General features: G+C 48.4%; 1 protein-coding gene across 3 annotated transcripts in view; it reads right to left on the bottom strand.

Annotated features, from left to right (window-relative positions):
• Positions 1-23,047, bottom strand: part of LOC144830794 (glycoprotein-N-acetylgalactosamine 3-beta-galactosyltransferase 1-B-like) — a 556,105-nt gene that overhangs the window by 349,025 nt on the left and 184,033 nt on the right. The gene's annotated exons all lie outside the window — the stretch shown is intronic.

The following is a 23,047-nucleotide window of genomic DNA, read 5'->3' as shown; positions in this document are numbered from 1 at the left end:
GTTCGCCAGGATATGCAGATATGGATGGCATTTCTGAGGGACTTTAATGGCAGGGTAGTGTGGGCAGGTCCTCCCGCTTCATCAGCAGAATTGGGTTTGTGGACGGACGCTGCCGGTAGAGTTGGCTTTGGTGCCATTTTAGGGACCAAGTGGGTAGCCCAACGGTGGCCAGAGGAATGGAAAAGATGGGGCTTGACTGCCAACATTGGCTTCCTGGAACTTTTTCCAGTATGGGTGGCATTGAAGGTCTGGCCGGAACATCTATGTAACCAATCAGTGGTGTTCTGGTCTGATAACATGACAGTGGTCGAATGCATAAACCAGCAGGGGGCACGCTGTCCGTTCATCTTGCGCCTGATTAAAGAGATTGTGCTGCTGTGCTTACAATTGAATGTACTCTTCAGGGCCAAACATGTCCCAGGCGTCCTTAACAATGCAGCTGACTCCCTTTCTCGCTTTAAAATGCAGGTTTTCAGGGAACACCTTCCTGCAGCAGACCCCTCGCCAGCACAATTCCCGACAGTACTCTGGCAGATTGGTGCCCCAGATTACAGGACCTCGTGGTTGCTAGCCTAGCCCCCAGGACCAAGACATCTTATGAAGGGGCGTTTTTGTCTTACCGCTTGTTCTTAGGGCAGGATTGGGAGGTCAGGTGGGCGCAGGAGGACAGTTTTGCGGAATATTTGGAATGGATGCACAGGGAAGGGAGATCAGTGGCAGCCGCAGGCAGACATAGGGCGGCTGTTTCCTTCTTTGCGCAGGCTAAGGGCATGCGAGATCCCACCAATAATTTTATGGTGCGCAAGGCCATGAGGGGATGGCGCCGGTTGCAGGGCCATGCTGCAGATACACGGAAGCCCATAGGCTTGGCGCGGCTGACAGCCTTATTAGTGGCATTGCACGAGGTGTGTAGTTCAGAATGGGAGATACATCTGTTCAAAGCTGCTTTTGCCTTGGCATTTTATGGGGCTTTAAGAATTGGCGAACTGGTGGCAGGGTCAAAAGGGGATAAGTGGGGCGGGCTACAGCTAAATAGTGTTAGGATCAGGGGAGACACCATGTGGGTGACAATTCAGAGGTCAAAAACTGATCAGGAGTCTCGGGGTTACACCATAGTGCTCCACCGGGCCGAGACCAACCCCTGTTGCCCGGTTTCCCATGTGGAGGTGTTCCACAAGCAACGGGAGGGCACGGCGGGTGGGGCACTATTGTGTCATTCCAATGGGACACCATTGACTAGATACCAGTTTAGGCGGGTCCTCAAACTGACTATTAGACAGGCAGGGTTGGATCCGAAGGAATTTGGCACGCACTCCTTCAGGATAGGGGTGGCAACTGAGGCTGCCCTAGGGGGTCTCTCGGCAGAGAGTGTGAAGAAAATTGGGAGATGGTCATCTGACTGTTATAAACGATATGTACGGATTGACATGTTATGACAGGATGATTCTCACGCTGGTTGTGTTTTCTGGTTCTTGCAGTTTCTCAAACCTGTGACGCAGGGGAGGAACTCGCTGGCGGGAACAAAGGAGCTACACCATCACAGCACAAGCAGCAAGCTGGACGCAGAGAACTGAAGATCTGGATTGTAGGTCATTCTTATGTAAGGCGGGTAAAAAATGTTTTTCTTTCAACAGACCGTAAGAGAAAAGCGGCATTGAAGGGATTAGACATCTCATTCTTTGGGAGAGGGGGTCTGTGCCTTGGACAGTTCAGGAACTTCTTTCAGGGACTCTTAGCGCAGCAGCCCGACCCCCCGTCAGTGGTGATACTTCACCTGGGGGAGAATGACCTGGCCAAACTGGGGAGGCGAATACTCATTGATGAGATCATTTCCACTGCGGGGTGGGTGTCTAGGACTTGCCCGGGTTGCACGGTAGTATGGTCGCAACTTATCCCTCGGTGGCAGTGGCGAGGGGGGGACTCAATCAGGGTGTTGAATCACTCGGTAAAGAGGATCAACACACAGTTGGACAAATTATTCCGAGCCCCCCTGTTGCAGACGATCCCGCATGGGTGTATATGGGGTGAACAATACTACCTGGGTGATGGGGTTCACTTGACTGAGGAAGGGAACGTCCTGTGGTCTGATAATGTCTGGGCCTGGTTGGAGGGTTTTTCTAAAGGGAGAACTTGCTAGGGTAGGTCAGGACAGGGGGAGGCCAGATCGTCGGTTAACAATGCTGGCCTGTGGCGGTAAGGTCATGACCGGTGAGCAGCTAATTTTTAAGGTCTGAGGGGGCGGGCATCATCCCATAAAGGAGGTTCCCGCCCAGGGGGAGGGGCCATTGGCACCTCCTAGAACTTCAGGGGCAAGGTAACTGGTGCTTCAAAGGGTCGCGGGTTGGAGTAGTCACGCTTTCCTTTGGCTGGTAGCCACCCCGCGCGCGCATACTCATGACGTCACCGGTTGGCGCAGAGTAAGGGCCCTCCTTTAGTGGGTAAATGGAGTTCACGGCGTGGACCGGGTAATTTAACGGGCCTGGCTACGCATGCGCACATCGCTAGGTAAGGCGCAGCTTGTAGGACCTGACACCGGTTAGCGACCTTGCCAGATGGCCAGAAATGTATTATACAAAATCTAGATGAGGATGTTAGATTCGGTTAGGAAACAAAATGTATTAGAGTCTCTGTTAAGGTTAGGCTTTCACATTTGTTGACAACATTGTATCTAATGTCTTGATGATTTTGTATAAAACGTTTATCATGCAATTAAAATGTTATGATCTTATATCTTAATAAATACGGCCGGGGGTTTCGTGACCCCCGCCTTCCAAAAGTTAACCATGTTTCATGAGCCTGTGTCCTGGGTTCGGCGTGGTGAGTTCGAGGGAGGGGGGCGGCAGCCAGTCGGCGACCATGTGAAAAGGGGGGGCTCTTGGCCCCCCCCGCCCGCATGGCGGCGCGGCGACCGCTCCCCTCTCCAGGTGCCCTCCCTGACCCGGATGTCATCATAGGACTTCCGGGTCGGGGGGGGGGCGTGCCGCAGGAGGGGCCGGGTGGGGGGGCGTAGCCGCCCCCCCACCGTGCCCCTTAGGAATATAGAGGCGGGGAGCGCCCAGGAGACCCTCTTGTTCCTGGACGCTCCCACGCAACTGGTCGTGCCCCGCGCTCGGGGGCCTTTTGTTTTCCCTCCCACCATCCCTGGAACAAAAATGACTGTGCGGTAATAAAGTTGGTCTAGTTGTAAATTTGTAGATTATGTTCAGAGAAATGTGGAAATATGTTGTACTGTTCGATTGTGTTTAGGCCAATTTTTTTCCTTTGATAGGTACGTGTTGAATTATGTTTTGCTGTTACAATGATATCTAGGCCCTTTTCTCCTTTGGTAGATATGTGGATGCGTTATGTGTTTAGTAGAGAGTAGTTGTCCATTAGAATTTTTTCCATAGGTCGTCGTATTTATTAGGTATGGGGCATGCGGTAAGGTCATGACCGGTGAGCAGCTAATTTTTAAGGTCTGAGGGGGTGGGCATCATCCCATAAAGGAGGTTCCCGCCCAGGGGGAGGGGCCATTGGCACCTCCTAGAACTTCAGGGGCAAGGTAACTGGTGCTTCAAAGGGTCGCGGGTTGGAGTAGTCACGCTTTCCTTTGGCTGGTAGCCACCCCGCGCGCGCATACTCATGACGTCACCGGTTGGCGCAGAGTAAGGGCCCTCCTTTAGTGGGTAAATGGAGTTCACGGCGTGGACCGGGTAATTTAACGGGCCTGGCTACGCATGCGCACATCGCTAGGTAAGGCGCAGCTTGTAGGACCTGACACCGGTTAGCGACCTTGCCAGATGGCCAGAAATGTATTATACAAAATCTAGATGAGGATGTTAGATTCGGTTAGGAAACAAAATGTATTAGAGTCTCTGTTAAGGTTAGGCTTTCACATTTGTTGACAACATTGTATCTAATGTCTTGATGATTTTGTATAAAACGTTTATCATGCAATTAAAATTTTATGATCTTATATCTTAATAAATACGGCCGGGGGTTTCGTGACCCCCGCCTTCCAAAAGTTAACCATGTTTCATGAGCCTGTGTCCTGGGTTTGGCGTGGTGAGTTCGAGGGAGGGGGGCGCAGCCAGTCGGCGACCATGCTGGGGCCTTCAATTCTCTCTGGCAGTCACACCACTCATATTGTTGCAGTGGGAGCGATGTTTGGCGTCTTCTCCTCGCAATTCAAGTGTACAGATTTTTGCTTCCATGGCAGTCAGTGGTCGAGGCAAGCGATGTTGGCGATCGTTCGCTCTGTTGCGGTAACTCTTTCCGCTACGCGTCTGTCTGTTAATAAAGGGGAGAGGGGTTGGCCTAACGGCTAAGGCGCTCGACCTCGGACCTGGGGATCTGGGTTCGAGTCTCGGTAACGACGCCAAAAAAAAACTGTGATTCTGGGCAAATCACTTAATCTCCCCGTGCCTAAAAAAAAAAATGAAAGTGTGTCTCTGCAAAAAAAAAAAAGAAGAAGCCAAGTCTATTTTAGCCTCCAGCAGAGTATGGTCCCTGTCTTTATAGTACAATAGGCGGGGCCGGCAAAAGATTGCAGCGGGTGAGGGCCACTCGTGAACCAAGGTCCAGGGTAGAAGGCCTATGGCTCACTCCAGGAGAGTGACAACTACACAGGTTTCCAGATGGGTCACTTCAATGCTATCTTTTGTCTTTTGACCAAATTGGAGAAGGCAGGCTCACATTTTCTTCGTAATGATTAGCCAATATGCCACAGGTCCCCAACGTGATTTACGCATCAGAGCACACCTCAGTACTCGCCCAGTTGGCTGGGCATCTCCTGTCTCCAGGTGCAGGGCAGCCGGTCCCAGGTAAGGCAGGCCCGAATCTAGGCACCAGCAAGTCTCTAAACACCCACGGTTGAGATTGCCTGGTCCCACCAGGCACAGTTAGCACTCCCAGGCCCAGGCGCCCCTGGCCCATCCACGATTCTCTCTCTAGCCACGGTCCAATGTCTCACCCAAGACAATTCTGCAGGAAAGGCCTCTCAAATGAGGTATTAGTGGAGGGCTGAGCCACCAGGGCTCAGCGCAGTGGGGACCCAGCTCCCGGCAAACAAAGTAAAAAGGGGGGGCCCAGTTCACTGCTGCACTGTTCTCCCCTGCTGATGCCAATATGCCCCCCCCCCCCAAGGGAATCCACCACCGGCCAGCCAGAGCAGCATTGCAGTGTGTTGAGCAGTTCAGGCCACCCTCCCGCTGATGTGTGGGCCGAGATGCGAGGTAGGCGTCTGTTCTCCCCTACTCTCCCGCAGGACTGTCAGCACAGGAGCCTCCTTGCTGCCTCCCCAGTGATTCTACCCGACAGCTCCAGTCCTCGAATGCGGCCTCCTCCTCACCTGATCTCGCAAACCTCATCGTCCCACAGCTCAGGCCCTCCTCACTCAGAGCAAAAGGGGCATTGTTGGGTGCCCAAGAGGTGCAGGCCGAATTTGCCAGGACTAGTGCCTACTCCAGCTGCTCCTCCTATCTAGGCAGCAGGGTCAAGCTGCTTCTCATCCATGAGGCAGGCCCGGTCGGGACAGGACTCCCGCAGGCCCGACACCCAGGCGGGGACAGGTCATCCAGAGCTCCCAACTCCTCCCTACACTCGCCCCCAACTAAGCAGGCAGTGTCCAGGATGGGAGTGGTCAGAAGTTCTCTCCTCCCCTGGGTCACCGATCCGGTCGGAGGACACTCCTCACCTTGCCTCGCCACCTTCTCCACTCCGCTTAGGCCCTCCACAGGCCAACCATAACAAGACAAGGGCGTGCAGCGTGGGTCGACCACCTGCAGATGTGCGGGCCAATATTATCATACCAGGTGATCACTCCAGACATTTCTCTCACTCTGCTGGCAGGATCAAGCTGTTCTTCATCCGCGGGGCAGGCCCATTCGATCCAGGGCTCTTCAAGGCAGCCGCTGGTCCGGCACACAGGCACGGACGAGGGCACCCAGAGCTCTCAGCGCTGCCCACACTCAGGGGTCCGGAGGTAGTGTCCAGGGAGGGAGCCGTAAGGAGTTCTCGTCCTGCCCTCGGTCACCTCTCTGGTCGGGGGGACACTTGTCACCTCATCACGCCACAGTGGGGCCCTCTCAGGTCAGGGATAGGGCCGTCATCTAGGGCTCTGATTGCCCCTCCCCTCGCCCACAGCTCCTCCCTCACACACTCCTGATCCGTGGCAGGGCCGCAGTCGACAAGGCTGGCTCCCCAGAAACCCCAGCAGTGGCACTGGCCAGATTCCGGAGCTTTACAAAAAAATGCAGGCTATGAAGCCCAGACGGTCTGGCTTGTAATTGACTCTCGACTCGACCCCGTGCACCATTCTGTATTATGTTGCGATGCTCCTGCTACAATAAAAATGTTATCTCCAAAGTGCGCAGCTGCTCCTTGAAGCCAGATGAAATAATTAGAACGCATCCTAAGTGTGATAAGTTAGCACTATTGTTGCATAAAGAAGGGGCTTTTGGGGGAAACAGCCTTTACAACATAGGCTAAGCCACGCGTGCCATTTCCCAGCAAGCAGAACAACACTTGCCTAAAGAATGCATCTGCCTTAGCCACGCATATGCATGGTTAAGGTAGACAGTGGTCTAGATGTCCGGATGGGTGGGGAGAGGAACAGGAAGCATTGGGACTAGAAGCTCCAGACGCAAGTAGGTAAGTGGGGCTGGGGCTGGGTTTGGAGGGGGGACGTTTTTAGGTCTCGCCTAGCGTTGCAGCGCATGCACTGCTCGCTCGGCGAGACCTAAAGTGAGAGAGGAGATTTCAGAAGGGGACTTGAAGCCCCGCCCATCATTTTCATTGGGTCGTGTCAGCCTTTATGCTAAACCTGGCTTCCCATTGAAAAAGATGCTTTGGGGCCACTGCCTTTTCTCCCTTTTGGATGGCCCATCCGGACTGGGTCGTCTGCTTCACGGCTGTCGCTAAGCACTTTCTTATCTTTAGGGGGGCCATCTGTTCCTAATTAGCATGGCCTTAAAGAGGCCATGCGAATTAGAAACAGATGGCCCCCCTAAATATAAGAAAGTCTGCAGGCACTACCCTGTACACTGGGGCCTTAGATGGAAGATCTCAGACGGAAACAAATCTAAGTTTTAAAAATTCAGAACCCGAACGGCACAGAGGGATTCTAGAATGAAATGTATTCCAGAGTGCAAATATGTGCACACTCACCAGTTCTCCTGAAGATGCTTTGGCGAAGCCAGGCGGTCTGAAGTGTAACTGGAAGTGTAAGCGGTCTTGGCTTGGTCAGTGCTAGTTACAAATTCCTGATCTTCCACCCTCGACTCAGCTGTTTCTCTGATAAGAAACCACTCGCCAAGCAGCTGGTCATACCATGATGGGCGCTATGTCCTTCTGATTTCTCCTCATTTGTCCATGGCTGAGGGCAGAAGCAGTGTTTTCCCAAACTCCGTGATTTGGGTTGGGGCGTTGTTTAGAATGCATTACATTTGCAATTAGTTTTTACTCTTTGTCACGTTACTTCAATAGCTGCAACGCCACGCGCCTGTCGAGTTGTAATCTTCGCCAGATTTTTGTGAAAATTGAGGCTTTTGCAACAATTTGTTGTAGAAGGAAAAGGCGTAGAGGAAGCTGCTGCCTACAGTAGATATTGTGCATAGAAAAACTTTTAAAAAAGGAACTTGGCAAGAAAAAGTCTACTTGGGTTAAAATAACATGCAAATTATCTTTAAATGTGGAGAACAACAGCGTGAAAGGAAAGAAAACTTTAGAGCTGACGGTGAACATCGGACTGTTGATTGTTGTTGCTAATTAAAAATAAAAGACTGTACAGACCTCCAGGGTGCGGATGGGCTTTCGGCTGCATTACACAGAGGTCAATCTCAGTGATGTGGGGAGTTATAAAAGGTGAGAAACATCCTTGCCTCCACACCACGTGCCCCAGCAGTTGTTAACTGCCCTTGTCACCCCAAAACAGCCAGCCAGTCAGCGGTAGTGCTGGGATTTCAACATTTACCAGAAACACCCCCAAGTCTGTCCTTTCCAGGACACATAACACATTCTACACCCACCCTTCTGCTGTGAGTGTCATGATCTATCCGACGCACAAACAGACAGGTTTGTCTCTTTTTAAATAATAACATTACCGAACTTAACAGTGTTCTTGCTGTCGACCTGGGCAGGATGAAACGCAGCATCATCCCGGCCCTGATTTGACCGAGTTGCGGACAGGCTACACACAGATGGCCACAGTGGGTGCATTCACCCACTGGGCTGTCTCGCCAGGCTACGTATGAGGCTGTTGTGCCTAGGTCCTGCGAGTGGATCCAATGGAAGGATGCGTGGGTTTGGGTGTGGATTATCGCAGGGAGGGGAGGTGTGCTTTATACAACCCAACATTACCTCAGAACTCCCTGTCCACACACCCGTAATATAATATCCCTGAGACCTTTTTGTTTTTTCCAGTTCCCGGAACGCTCTTCCTTTGAATCACCAGGCCCTGCAGATAATCCCATAGGACTGTCCTTTGTGCCTCAAAGTCCCTTTCCTGAATGGGCTCCTCTGACAGGTCAGGTGCTCTGATAAGGTAGCTCAGCAGGTCAATGCACCTACTGTGCACGCCCCTCTGTAACCTGCAGGTCAAGGGTTCGAATTGCAGTGGGTCTTCTCAGAGTCACTCTTCCCAGGGTGATTAACATGAGGTCCATTGCCTCGTATGACGACGCCTGTTATTAAAGCAACAACAAAACAGCCAGTTATGTTTGTGGTGTGTAATGTACACACCCCTGAGTCACATTTCAAATCCGTGCATTTGTCTCAAGGTCCGATTTCAGAGAGGGTCATCAGAACGCTCCTAGCTCGGTGAAAAGTTATTTTTGTGTTTGGTTTAGGGCGCCCCCTTCCCATTTTAGGAGAATTATACATTTGCGGCCTGTTATTTTCTCAGCAGCCTTCCCACTTCTCCTCCTGCCCCCTTTTCAATAGGATTTCTTAATTGAGTGTTACTGTGGTGTTTTAAAAGCGGTGCCTCTCTGTTAGAGAGGCTTCATTCTTACATGAGGCCTGTTAAAGACCTTCTGGGTGGGACAAACTCCCCCTGTCAGGGTTCTGCACAACCCTTGATGGTAGAAGAGCGGGGACTTTGTGAAGATTCAGATAACGGTACCAGTAATTTCACTGGTGTGCATTTCAGGACTTGTTGCCATAGAGGGTCAGAGGGCAGTCGACAAAGGTGGTGCGCGGTGGGTCAACGTGTGTCTGTCTTTCATCCCTTCTGTGACCCCTTAAGCCAGTTCTAAGTGTTGTCGCCATCCGCATGTTTGGATTTTAAACCTACATTCTACAAGTCCCAGAACGTAAACGTTCTGTTGGCCTAACAGATAGAACTGCCCTAAAGGGGGCACATGCATGACTCAGGAGTTCGGCACGTTACTGGGAGCCGGGGTGGGTGAAATAAAGCAAAACCGTTACTGGGCGCCACGGCGGGTGGGGCAGGCAGCCGTCCCCAGTGCAACAGTTGATACAGTTTACACTGTATTTTCTTTTTTTTTGTTTTGCAGGATTTATATAGCGCAAACTTAAACCCGAAGTTACTGCAGCCTTTACATGAGCACGAGTTACAGTTACACAAGGACACATTCATTTTTAGGTTTCGCCTACTTATGAGATATGGTCAGTAACGGACAAGCGCTATGCAATGCAATAGGTGTTGCTTTTGGTATTGTAAATAACAATGGCTTTTAATTGTTTTTAAGGCATTGCCATTTACAACGCCAATAGCTCAAAAATTTGCAGTTGCGAGGACTATTGCATTGTAAATGCTTGTTATAGGTGGGGGTCCGTTTTAGCAGTCAGGATGGGGGAGAGGGGGTTGGGTCATTTCTTTAGTAGGGGGCAGGGTTTTAGGGCTCTGGGCAGGGGAAGGATAGTGGTCAGTTTTAGAGCTCAGGGTCGAGGGAGCTGGGTCCGGGGTATTTGTGGGCAGGGGGCAGGAATTTAGGCCTCAGGGTGGGGAGGAATTGGTAGTGTTAAAGGCAGGACGGGTCAGTTTTAGGGCTCAGGGCGGGGGGGTCGGGTAGTTTTTTGGGGCAGGGGCCAAGTGTTAGGGCTTAGGGTCAGGGGTCAGGGTAGTTTTAAGGGGTGGGGCGTAGTGTATTACAGGGTTTAGGCATTGGGTGTTCGGGCGCAGGGCAGGTGGTATAGGAAGTACTCCTGAAGACCTTCTCCTGCCTATGGGATGTAGGTGCTTTCAGATAGGCGCGGGGGGCTGGAATTCTGTCCCCCTTGCCCCCCCTCGAGAGCTCTGCTCGCCAGTGGTATCTAGTGAACTGAGCGTAAACTGCCTGCTTCTCAATGCGCGCTCACTCATTAAAAACAATATGGTTTTTAAGGAGCTTGTATTGGAGAAGAACCCGACCTGGGTCTTTGTTACGGAAACGTGGGCTAAAGACTCATCGGGCCCAGATCTTATCGAAGCAGTCCCAGACGGATACTGCTTGACTCGGCAGGACAGAATAGGCCGGGTCGGTGGTGGATTAGCTATCCTGCATAGAGACACCTTCCAATGTCACATTATGCCTCTATCTCACCCCAAGGACGCTATCCAGGCGCTGTATTTTTCACTACAGGATTCTTCTATTTTCCCTTTCAACGGGATTCTGGTCTACCGTCCACCCGGTCCTAGAACAGACTTTAGCATAAAACTGCTTCAGTTCCTGGAACCTTATTTTGGTCGTGAGAATCTAACGATTCTGGGTGATTTTAATTTTCACTTAGAGTTGTTGGAGACGCATGACACTTCCGCTTTGCTGGAAGCACTGACAGCATGCGGTCTCACCCAATTGGTGAAGGGACCTACCCACCGTGCGGGGCATACGCTCGATGGGATCTTCTCTAATGACCAGAGACTGTCAGTAACGGATCCTTTTTTCCTTTCCTGGTCTGATCACCTGGCCGTTCCTTTCAACGTGGCCTTCCCTAGCCAGGAGATCTCTAGGAAAGCTCCGTGTACTTTTGAAGCACGTAGGAATCTCAAGAACATCGGGGAACACTCCTTTGACCCGTGGATCCCTAGTCTGTCTTCTATTCGGGAGATGGATCTTCCCTTGGCGGTGCCGCATTACGATAAAATTCTTACGGAGGCCTTAGACGAACTAGCACCGGCTCGGGCCTGTTACTCAGCCAGGAAAAGACCCTCAGCCCCTTGGTTCTCTGAACAGCTAAGACTCCTTAGACAGGAAGTAAGGAGACAGGAGCGCCTATGGCATGCTAGTTGGGACTTAAAAGACAAGGAAGCTCATAAAACCCTGCTTAAAAGATATAAGCGGGAAGTTATTCGGACCAAACAAGACTACTTCACGGCCCTTACTGCTTCCCTCTCATCTCCCTAAGAGCTCTTCAGGATCGTGGAATCTCTTACATCTCTTCAGGTCCCCGATCCTGTTATTTCATCTCAGGAGCTCTGCAATGACATAGCCCTCTTTTTTCAGTCCAAAATAACGGACATCTCCGCCTCTTTGGAGGCACAGAGGCTACTAATGGCTGAGTCACCGTCTACCGCGGTCTTGGACACCTCCTTGGCAGAGCTTCCTTCGGCCGGCTGTCTGGAATCCTTTCCTCCGCTCTCTCTACAAGATCTTGAGACGCTGCTTGACAATACTAAGTCAGGGTCTCCGCTGGATGCCTGTCCTCTTAGGATCCTGAAGCAGTGTAGAGGAACCCTCTTACCCCCTCTGCTTGACATCATGAATGGGGTAATGAGGGAGGGTGTCTTTCCACCGCAGTGGAAAAATGCGGTGGTAAAACCGCTGCTCAAGAAACCCTCCCTAGATCCAGGGGTATTAAAGAACTTCCGCCCCATCTCACTGCTCCCAGCTCCCGCGAAGATGTTAGAGGCCCATTTAAACGGGCATCTCGCTGTCTTTGTGGAGAACTCGGGCTGTCTGGATCCCTCCCAGCATGGGTTCAGGAGGGAACACAGCACCGAGTCTGCCCTCACCCTGGTGCTCGATTCCATCCGTATGAGCGTGGATGTGGGTCGGACATCCCTCCTGATCCTTCTGGACCTCACGGCTGCCTTCGATACCCTTTCTCCCTGTGTCCTAACATCTCGACTGGGTGAGATTGGGGTTCGGGGGGCAGCCTTGGGATTGCTATCCTCCTTCCTTGACCATAGAGAGCAGAGGGTAATGCTGGAAAATTTCTATCTCCATCCCTGTCTGTGCAATGTGGGGTCCCTCAGGGGTCGGCGCTTAGTCCCACCCTTTTTAACATCTACGTGACCCCCCTTGCCAGACTTATTAGATCCTTCGGGATGGAGGTAGTTTCCTACGCAGATGACACCCAGATCCTCGTGTCTCTCTCCCAGCCAACCGAGCTGACAGCCTCCAAGTTTAGATCTTGCATGGAGGCTGTCAGCCAGTGGATGATCTACAATTCACTGAAATTGAATGGGGAGAAGACCGAGGTGATGGTGTTCGGCGGAAAGGAGGAGATCTGGTCCTTGGAGTGGTGGCCGGATTCATTGGGTGCCTGCCCCAAACCTACCTCCGTGGCCAAAAATCTCGGGGTTATGATTGATCCCATCCTTGGTATGTGCCAACAGGTTAATAGGACGGTTTCCACCTGTTGGGGCATAATTCACATACTGAGGAAAATTAGGAACTACCTCTCCGTGCAGGCAAGAAGGCAACTGGCTGTCGCCCTTTTGGGTTCCCGTCTGGACTACTGCAATGCGCTGTATGCTGGACTGAATAAGAGTCAGCTGCAGCGCTTGCAGGTAGTCCAGAATGCGGCAGCCAGATTTGTCCTTGACCTTCCCCGCCGCTCCTCAGCCACGCTGGCAAGGAAGCAGCTTCACTGGCTTCCGGTCAAGGAGCGGATAGTCTTTAAATCCATGTGTATGGTTTATAAGGCGTTGGCGAAAAATAGCCCTACAGGCATTGGATCCATCCTGTCCTATTATAATCCTGGCAGAAACCTCCGCTCCTCTAACCATTCTCTTCTTCGCGTCCCGCGTATTAGGAAAACCAGATGGGGTGGTAGGGCTTTCTCCCATCTGGCCCCTAAATGGTGGAATGATCTTCCGTTAGAACTTAGGTCCCTCCCCTCCCTTCAGACAGGTCACCAAATACCGGTCGGTAACGGCCGAATTCGGCCGTTACCGACCGGTATTTGGTGATTGAGATGTAGGGGCCAATATTTTGCACAATCGGTAAATTTACCGAATCGGTAATTTTACCGATTCTGTAAAATACCGAATCGGTAATTTTACCGATTCGGTAAATTCCAGATGTAGGTCGCACTGTTTACAGTGCTACAGGCCTTCAGAATTCGGTGTTTTACCACCCAATCCAATTGGGTGGTGAAATACCGAATCCAGGTGTGTATGCACATGTGTGCATGCACACCTATGCCATGTGACAGACTGTCTGTGTGCCACATGGCACACATGCCTGTATTTGGGGTGCTAGAAGGTGTCAAAGTGACACCCCCTGCACCCTTGCTGCAATCGGTATTTACCGAATCGGTAAATACCGATTCGGTAATGCCCATTGATTCCTATGGGCTTCAATGCCCATAGGAATCAATGGGCATTACCGAATCGGTATTTACAAAATCGGTAAATACCGAATCTCAACGATTCGGTATTTACCGATTCTGAAATGCCTACATCCCCCCCCCCTCCATTTTACCACTTCTTAAATACCGAATCGGTATGATTCGGTATTTAAGAAGTGGTAAAATTAAATTACCTACATCGGGCCCATATTCCCTTAGCAAGCATGCCCTTACAACGAAATTCGTTGTAAAGGCATGCATGGTAATGGCGTGCGTGGTAAAGACGTTGTCATAGTTCAGACTGCGTTGTTAAGGCATGCGTGGTTTAAACATGCGAGGTTGTATCATACAATTGGCTTAGATTTCAGGGTGTGATCGTATCTGTGTTATTTATTGCTTGCTAAGTCCGTCTCCTAGTTATTTAGAACACCATTTCGCTACGAATAACGTTGGTAATGCAGTCTGCTTGAAGAAGAGGACTGTGGAATCACTAACTTTGATTGTATTTTGTACACTGGCAGGCATGGTGCAAATGGAAATTGCAAACTTGTTACCATTTTACTTCGTTTTTTTCACGTTCCGTGTTAGATTATCTGCTGAGGTGAAAAGAGTTTCATTTGCAATTTTTGGCGCGCACTTTGTTCATGTTTTGTTTATTTACATGTGCATACTTACATGTCGTATCTCTAGAAGCATAAGCATTGTAAATGTAATCGTATGATTTTATATAGCGCTGTTCAAAACCTTGATGGCCTCACTGTGCTTTACAGCCTGTAATTATAAACAAAGACACAACCGCTGTAGGAAAAGGGAAATTCACCTAAACACGTCTGGCACGTAAGTTGCGCAGTTATTGTGGTGGTGTAAAAGAGAAGGGCATGTGTTGATTTGCTTCCTGGGGTTGTTGTTCTTGCGGCAAACTTTCGGCAGCCAATAGGAGGCTGTTGAGTGGGTAAGGATGGGGGCAAGGGTCTCAAATGTGTGATGTCAGAAGTCAAATGATGTTAGAGATGTAACTTACGCTACCCCTGACGCTGTGTGCCAAAGCTGCTTCATTGGCTAAAACTGGGGGTGCTTGAAACAGGTTAAAGACCAGTTTGACTGTATACACTATATATCTCTAGATAAAGACTTCCTGGCTGCACACCAGCTCTCTTCTCTGGCGACACACGTTATCTGACTGCACTCGGGTTGTTAACAGGCAAAGTCCAGGGCTGTGGCAGACATGGTATGCTGAGCTTGGGTGGCATACCTGGGCCCAGCATCACCAGGGAGTGCCCTGGGGTACACCACCATTGGGGTCACCTTGGGGCCGTGGGCTTTGGGGACCTGGGCGAAGCTCAGCTACTGTGAAGCTCTGTATCTGCACTGAATGTGGTGAGCAGCGTCTGCCTGTCTTGTGCCATGTACTCCATGCTTAGCATGTCCACTACTGAAGTAGGGGTCAGGGGCATCAGCACCGGAGCAACCCGCCGCCAGCCGAGTCTCGTACCGAGACATTCCTTCATGCTAAAGACGCCTTTACCCCCAGGTCACCCCTGTTGTCCCCACTCACCACAGAGGTAAAAGGGTCGCCACTCCGATGTTCACTTAACTACTGGAAATTGCTCATTATCATCCTCTCTCGAGCAATTTTCCTTTTGCCAAATAATTGCAATCCCAAACTTTAGCCCCATCAAGGAGAAGCAGGACTACATCTCTCAGAAAGGACTACATAGTTAAATAAACTGCCAGGACAAGGATAGTGCCCCTTGGTGATGGGGGGCCATCTGGTAAACACACTAAAAGTTGCTCCTGTTCAGAGTTCTGCTCCAAGTAGCATTACAGAAGTAAGCAGATATCTTGGGCTCCTGCAGCGTTCCCTGCTCGAAAGCTGTCTGCATAGTGCCTCTCTGATTCATTCACTCCTTAACTCCATGCTTGGACCCCTTTGTTAAATGGTCCTTCCCCGGTTCACTTCTGTTGGCCTCACTGTCTGTTTCATCATTGTGCCACATGGTTGGCCAAGCATCTTTCGAAGATGTCATGCTCGTTTGAGGGTAGGACTTTTCAAGTCTGTGCTCTGGGGAGGGCCAGCCCTTCCAACAAGCTAGGTACAGAACTAGTCGTTCAGCGCCACCTAGTGATGGTGCAAAAAAATTAATGGGACTTATAAATGTGACTTTTTGGATGTATGAGGACCGCTCCTGAGGTAAAAAAAAAGTGTTTTAGCTGGAGCACTGAAAGTCCCCAAACCATTCTTGTCTCAGGTTTTCACCACTCCAACTCCAAAGCCACCTTGTTGGAGTTGCTGGTGTCTGCGACACTTCCTCCTGCAGTGTCACTCATGCAGGCTGCCCTTTCTGTCACGTCAACATAATTGGCTGCAACTCGGGGCTTCTGAAGCTGGGATCTCTATTCAGCAACTCTTCGGATGTGGGCTGCTCCAGACATTTGCAGTCCCATAGTACAATTTAATGAGTCAATGTCCTGATTCTAAGAAAATTCCGCTACACACCATATACATCCAATTCACACCACAGAATTTAACATCATGCCACAAAATTCAACACCACACCACATAATTCCACTCCACTACATGCCATTCCACAACACACAATACCATTCCATAGGTCTTTAAGTGGGCCGGGTCTCACCGGGTCTGAGCACCGGCAGTTTTTTAAAGGAGGGCTCAAAACAGGTCTCTGTCGTGCTCTGTTTTTGTGCCCTGGCGCAGGCGGTCCGTTGCAGTGACAGCAGGCACAACGATGTGCGCTGCTCACACTGCTCACTTCTCACTAGTGGAGAAGTAACAGCATGATCTCATGCCAGGTGAGCGTTGTAGGGGAAGGGAAATCCTTTAAAGAGTCATTTTCTCTCAGGATTTCCCTTCTCTTTTTGAAAATCAGGAGCAGCAACATTGTGGTCGTGTCACCCGGGCTTTAAGTGGAAGCTTTTTAAATATTAATATACAAGCCATAGTTGCTGCCTATTTATCTTATGCAACTAATAACCATTGACAAAACCAGTAGTCCTGGCTTGTTGTCGGTATGTTGTCACTTGTTGTATCACATATCTGGATGCAATGACAGAAAAAGCAAAATACAAGTTGAGTGGCACACAATGCAAAGCACAGATTTTTAGCTTACGTGTTTTAAGCCACGCCCTTAATTACATTGCCCACGCCCCTTTGAAAGACCCCCCCAGTTTTTTTATCCCACTTAAAGCCCTGCCACTGCACATAATTACAATACATGACACATAATACCACTCCACTCAGCACCACAATAAATAATTCCAATCCAACCCACGTACACCCACTTCACTTCATAACAAGTGGCTGAAAGACATTGTCATTGACAAAGCCTATAGCTATCGGATTGCCGAGACCTGTTTTTCTGTTTCTTTTTATAAAGTTTTATATAGCGTGAACTTGACCCAAGAGGGTATCAGAGCGCTTTACATTTTGGATTGTTGCGTTAAAAGTTACATCAATTACAAGAACATAGTAAGGTATAGTACACAAAAACAATGTTGCAAGAATTCGTAGGAGGGATGGGAGGAAGGAGTCACAGCAGGGAGATGAGGAGGAACTGTGCCCAATGTCCGGCTGGGTAGGTGACGGTCAAGGGGGAAACCAGGGCCAATCTCCTCAATAGCTGTCTAGCATCTCCACCGGGCATCAGCCATGTTGCTCAGGTCTCAGTGTTCAGGAAAACCAGTTTTGAGTTGATTTGAGAAGTTTATGTAGTGCTGGCTAGACCCGGAGGTATCAGAGCGCTTTACCAGAGGATCAATGCATTACAAGGTACATCTAAAAAGTTTCATATAGCCCTGGCTAGACCCTGAGGTATCAGAGCGCTTTCCCAGAGGATCATTGCGTTACAAGTTACATCACTTATAATAGTGTAGTAAGGTGCAATAAACAAAAAAACGAAGTTGAGAGAATTCGTAAGAATGGAGGGGAGGAAAGAGCCATAGCAGGGAGACCTATTGGCTTTGCCGACGCTTGTTTCTTTTCCTTCTTTGTCCCGGTCAGAAAACACAATACGAAGAAAGAGAACGGTCGCACTCTCAATGAAAAATTATTTGCATTATATTTTGAGAATATTTCTTTGCAGGATCACTACTTTTATATTTTATTACGTTTTTAAGAGTATATGCGTTTAGTGCGAGCCACACTTACCGGTACTCAAACGTGTGCCCATCAAAGGATGATATTTCAAGATACCCGCCTTCATGCCCACGAACAAGCCTTCCTTCTTAAACAAGTGTGTGGCTAGTGAATGTAGGTGTACAGCAGTTCCTCGACGGACACGGCACTCCACGAACCGACACAAATACATTCCCGTCGCTTGGACGACTAGCACATTTCCGCCCCTTGGGGCAGGAGATGCGGGCGGCGGGTGGCACGCGCGCGCTATTATCACTTTGGCGAGGGAGCAGCTGTGACATTTCGAGCCCATACTGAACAATCGGAGGTCATTAACGTTTCTCTGTGTGAAAATAGGTCTATCTCATTAGACACTAGCAGAGATCATTGGGTCTACGTGCTAACCATTCTCGAACATAAATGATAAATCGCTAGCAGAGAACACGGGTCTGTGAGAAAACATTTCTATCACACAGGACAATAGCAGCGCTCAAAGGTGTGCGGGTAAAGGTGCCAATCGCTTAGGGCACTAGCACAGATCAAGGGTCTGTGTAAATACATCTTCTTTCCAATGCACGCGCCATTGGGCTCAGCTGAGATAGCTTCCCGGGCTGGCGACCATCTTATTGCAGCTGCACCCGAGTACTTCACACACAGGTCTTTAAAATACAATTTACTTGTTAACGAGGCTTTGTTGTGTTTACACCCGTCCTTAGAGCCCCTGCAGCTCCACTCTGCCTACTGCTGGAAGACTTAGCCCCCCCCAACTCTTATTAGCCCCTCTTATAAATTGGCTCCAGTTGCTCCTCTGATTCAATGACACTAGCAGAAATCAAGGGGCCGTGTGTAAATACTTCTATCCAAGGACACTAGCACAGATCAAGGGTCCGTGTGTAAATACTTCTATCCAATTACACTAGCACAGATCAAGGGTCCGTGTGTAAATACTTCTATCCAATGACACTAGCACAGATCAAGGGTCCGTGTGTACATATTTCTATCCAATATAACACTAAAGCGATAAAGGGTCTGTGTGTAAATACTTCTATCCAATGACACTAGCCGAGATCAAGGGTCCGTGTGTAAATATTTCTATCCAATGACCCTAGCCGAGATCAAGGGTCCGTGTGTAAATTCTTCTATCCAATGACACTAGCAGAGGTCAAGGGTCAATGTGTAAATTCTTCTATCCAATGACACTAGCCGCGATCAAGGGTCCATGTGTAAATACTTCTATCCAATGACACGAGCACAGATCAAGGGTCCGTGTGTAAATACTTCTATCCAATGACACTAGCAGAGATCAAGGGTCCGTGTGTAAATTCTTCTATCCAATGACACTAGCCGAGATCAAGGGTCCATGTGTAAATACTTCTATCCAATGACACGAGCACAGATCAAGGGTCCGTGTGTAAATACTTCTATCCAATGCAACTAGCACAGATCAAGGGCCCGTGTGTACATATTTCTATCCAATATAACACTAAAGCGATAAAGGGTCTGTGTGTAAATACTTCTATCCAATGACACTAGCCGAGATCAAGGGTCTGTGTGTAAATATTTCTATCCAATGACACTAGCCGAGATCAAGGGTCCGTGTGTAAATATTTCTATCCAATGACACTAGCCGAGATCAAGGGTCTGTGTGCAAATATTTCTATCCAATGACAACAGTAGAGACCAAGGGTCCATGTGTAAATACTTCTATCCAATGACACTAGAACAGATCAAGGGTCCGTGTGTAAATACTTCTATCCAATGACACTAGCACAGATCAAGGGTCTGTGTGTACATATTTCTATCCAATATAACACTAAAGCGATAAAGGGTCTGTGTGTAAACACTTCTATCCAATGACACTAGCCAAGATCAATGGTCCGTGTGAAAATACTTCTATCCAATGACACTAGCCGAGATCAAGGGTCCGTGTGTAAATTCTTCTATCCAATGACACTAGCCGAGATCAAGGGTTCGTGTGTAAATATTTCTATCCAATGACACTAGCAGAGATCAAGGGTCCGTGTGTAAATACTTCTATCCAATGACACTAGCAGAGATCAAGGGTCCGTGTGTAAATACTTCTATCCAATGACACTAACAGAGATCAAAGGTCTGTGTGTAAATACTTCTATCCAATTACACTAGCACAGATCAAGGGTCCATGTGTACATATTTCTATCCAATATGACACTAAAGCGATCAAGGATCTGTGTGTAAATACTTCTATCCAATGACACTAGCCGAAATCAAGGGTCCGTGTGTAAATTCTTCTATCCAATGACTCTAGCCGAGATCAAGGCTCCGTGTGTAAATACTTCTATCCAATGACACCAGCAGAGACCAAGGGTCCATGTGTAAATACTTCTATCCAATGACACTAGCACCGATCAAGGGTCCGTGTGTAAATACTTCTATCCAATGACACTAGCACAGATCAAGGGTCCGTGTGTACATATTTCTATCCAATATGACACTAAAGCGATAAAGGGTCTGTGTGTAAATATTTCTATCCAATGACACTAGCCGAGATCAAGGGTCCGTGTGTAAATTCTTCTATCCAATGACACTAGCCGAGATCAAGGGTCCGTGTGTAAATATTTCTATCCAATGACACTAGCAGAGATCAAGGGTCCCGGTGTACATATATTTCTATCCAATATGACACTAAAGCGATCATGGGTCTGTGTGTAAATACTTCTATCCAATGACACTAGCCAAGATCAAGGGTCCGTGTGTAAATATTTCTATCCAATGACACTAGCAGAGAGATCAAGGGTCCGTGTGTAAATTCTTCTATCCAATGACTGTAGCCGAGATCAAGGGTCAGTGTGTAAATATTTCTATCCAATGACACTAGCCAAGATCAAGGGCCCGTGTGTAAATTCTTCTATCCAATGACACTAGCCGAGATCAAGGGTCTGTGTGTAAATATTTCTATCCAATGACACTAGCAGAGATCAAGGGTCCGTGTGTAAATACTTCTATCCAATGACACTAGCAGAGATCAAGGGTGCATGTGTAAATACTTCCATCCAATGACACTAGCACAGATCAAGGGTCCGTGTGTAAATACTTCTATCCAATGACACTAGCCGAGATCAAGGGTCCGTGTGTACATATTTCTATCCAATATGACACTAAAGTGATCAAGGGTCTGTGTGTAAATACTTCTATCCAATGACACTAGCCGAGAGATCATGGGTCCGTGTGTAAATTCTTCTATCCAATGACACTAGCCAAGATCAAGGGTCCGTGTGTAAATATTTCTATTCAATGACACTAGCTGAGAGATCAAGTGTCCGTGTGTAAATTCTTCTATCCAATGACAGTAGCCGAGATCAATGGTCCGTGTGTAAATATTTCTATCCAATGACACTAGCTGAGAGATCAAGGGTCCGTATGTAAATTCTTCTATCCAATGACACTAGCCGAGATCAAGGGTCCGCGTGTAGATACTTCTATCCAATGACACTAGCAGAGATCAAGGGTGCGTGTGTAAATACTTCTATCCAATGACACTAGCACAGATCAAGGGTACTTGTGTAAATACTTCTATCCAATGACACTAGCCGAGATCAAGGGTCTCTGTGTACATATTTCTATCCAATATGACACTAAAGCGATCAAGGGTCTGTGTGTAAATGCTTCTATCCAATGACACTAGCCGAGATCAAGGGTCCGTGTGTAAATATTTCTATCCAATGACACTAGCCGAGAGACCAAGGGTCCGTGTGTAAATTCTTCTATCCAATGACACTAGCCGAGAACAAGGGTCCGTTTGTAAATATTTCTATCCAATGAAACTAGCCGAGATCAAGGGTCCGTGTGTAAATTCTTCTATCCAATGACACTAGCTGAGATCAAGGGTCCGTGTGTAAATAGTTCTTTCCAAAGGGGCCCCAAATCAGCCTTGCTCTCGCTCGTTACCTGTGATCTCCCTGTACTAGAAACAGCCCGCGGGGGCTGCACCGACCATCCTCCTGCACCAGAACAGCCCGAGGGGGGCTGCACCGATCATCTGCCGAGTTGGGGACTCCATTACCCAGAGTCCCCCAGTGGCGCCTGACGTGAGCGTCATTCCTCAGCGCCAGGAGGCGCGTTAAAATCGGAACAGGGCTCCCGCGGCGCAGGTCCCACATCAGCCTTGCTCACGCTTGTTACCTGTGATCTCCCTCTACTAGAAACAGCCCGCGGGGGCTGCACCTGTAGTGTAGTTCCTATATTCCCAATAGGCTCTGCGCATTGGAATAGTGTATCCTGTAGTTTAGACGGAGGACTAAAGTCGACTAGGTCTCCACTGAATATACTAGACTTAATTGTGAGTGCCAGCTAGCTCAGAGGTCACTAGAAACGTTCTCGAATTCACAAGAAGGGATTAGTTTCTGACAACCGCTTAAAACATGACAACTTTGTTTCCCTAAAAATGCTGCTATTTATTTATCTAGTACTGGTCCGAACCAACAATAACATTCTGATTTGTGTACAATAATTGAATCTCCTGGTAGCAAATGTTATTTTAACTTTTTTTATTTGTTTTTAAATTTATATTCATTAAATCTGTAAATTAACTGTTTTAACTGTAAATAGATGCTCAAACTATGGGAAATATGACCCCCTTTTTTAGCCTAATAGTGATACATTTGGAAAATAGCTGTGATCCTGGAATAGATGTGATGTAAATTGTTTTACTTATGAACTTTTATGGTCTAAATAGACCGAAATAAAGTATTGATTGATTGATAAGAAATGTATCTCTAGAGTCGCGGAAACAATAGATAGTTATTTCACTCAGTCAATCGTGCATGCTTCGTTTCACCAGAGGTGCAGAGAAAATAGAGAGACAGGCGTTTTCAATAAAATTTATTTATTGAACAGTCTTCTTTCTCAAGCATAAGAAATGAACTGCTGCAATCGTAATACTTGTTGTAAAGTACAAGGCGTACAATACGAAGAGTATTATAAAATAATACTGTAAAATCATGATATGGTTTCTAAGCCATATAATATATAAAATACATACATTGATAAATAATGAGTAAAAGTACTCAACTGGTGTTTCTAAAATACGCCTACCCCGGTGTACCTAACCTAAGTGTAGTACAAGGGAAGTAGTAAGTGAGGAGTAGCTTAGTTTTTAGTGTTATTTGCCAAGAATCTAATCCAAGAATTCTCCTAGGGTCTAATCAGCTCCGTACCTTGGTTTTTAGAATGTAGGAGGTCTGGTATCTCACTCTCAGGACTCGATTTCCCAGCAACCCGCAAGGGTAGCCTGGAAACACTGGAGCTGGATTTCTCGGCTGGAGAAAGTACAGCGTCTCTCAGTGCGTCAGCTGGAGGGTCGGCTTCCTTCGGCACTTGCTGCAGCAGGGCGTCGGGCAAGTAGATAGTCGAACTGCTCCAAACCACCGTGTGTTTGTTTGG

Source organism: Lissotriton helveticus, chromosome 1_1 (genome assembly GCF_964261635.1).
Source record: "Lissotriton helveticus chromosome 1_1, aLisHel1.1, whole genome shotgun sequence".
NCBI classification, from domain to species: Eukaryota; Metazoa; Chordata; class Amphibia; order Caudata; family Salamandridae; genus Lissotriton; species Lissotriton helveticus.
This window is presented reverse-complemented; position numbering and strand designations above follow the sequence as displayed.